We start from the raw sequence: 241 nt of genomic DNA, 5'->3' as shown, positions 1-241 counted from the left end.
GGCAGCCAGCTGGCCAGTCCCTGCCACGGAGGAGGCCGGGACTGAATTTGACGGGGCTGCACCTCCCTACAGTCACCCATTCCTAGAGACCATCCAAGCCTTCCCGTCTCTCCTCGAGGTTGTTGGGAAAAGCCCGTGGGAAGCACGGGAGCGGGGCAGCAAGCCGTGCCACGGGGCATCCGGTTTCCAGGAGAAGGTCGGGGGTGACACGTTAACCTGCTGGGGTTCAACCCCAGGCACC

The 241-nt window shown here is 64.3% G+C and overlaps 1 protein-coding gene across 1 annotated transcript in view; it reads right to left on the bottom strand.

Moving 5' to 3' along the window:
* TBRG4 (transforming growth factor beta regulator 4) overlaps positions 1–241 on the bottom strand; it is a gene marked incomplete at both ends in the record, with an annotated part of 5942 nt that overhangs the window by 418 nt on the left and 5283 nt on the right. The gene's annotated exons all lie outside the window — the stretch shown is intronic.

The sequence above is a fragment of the Eurypyga helias genome, unplaced genomic scaffold (assembly GCF_000690775.1).
Source record: "Eurypyga helias isolate BGI_N326 unplaced genomic scaffold, ASM69077v1 scaffold21151, whole genome shotgun sequence".
NCBI lineage: Eukaryota > Metazoa > Chordata > Aves > Eurypygiformes > Eurypygidae > Eurypyga > Eurypyga helias.
The sequence above is the reverse complement of the archived record's forward strand: the minus strand, read 5'-3'. Positions and strand labels throughout refer to the sequence as shown.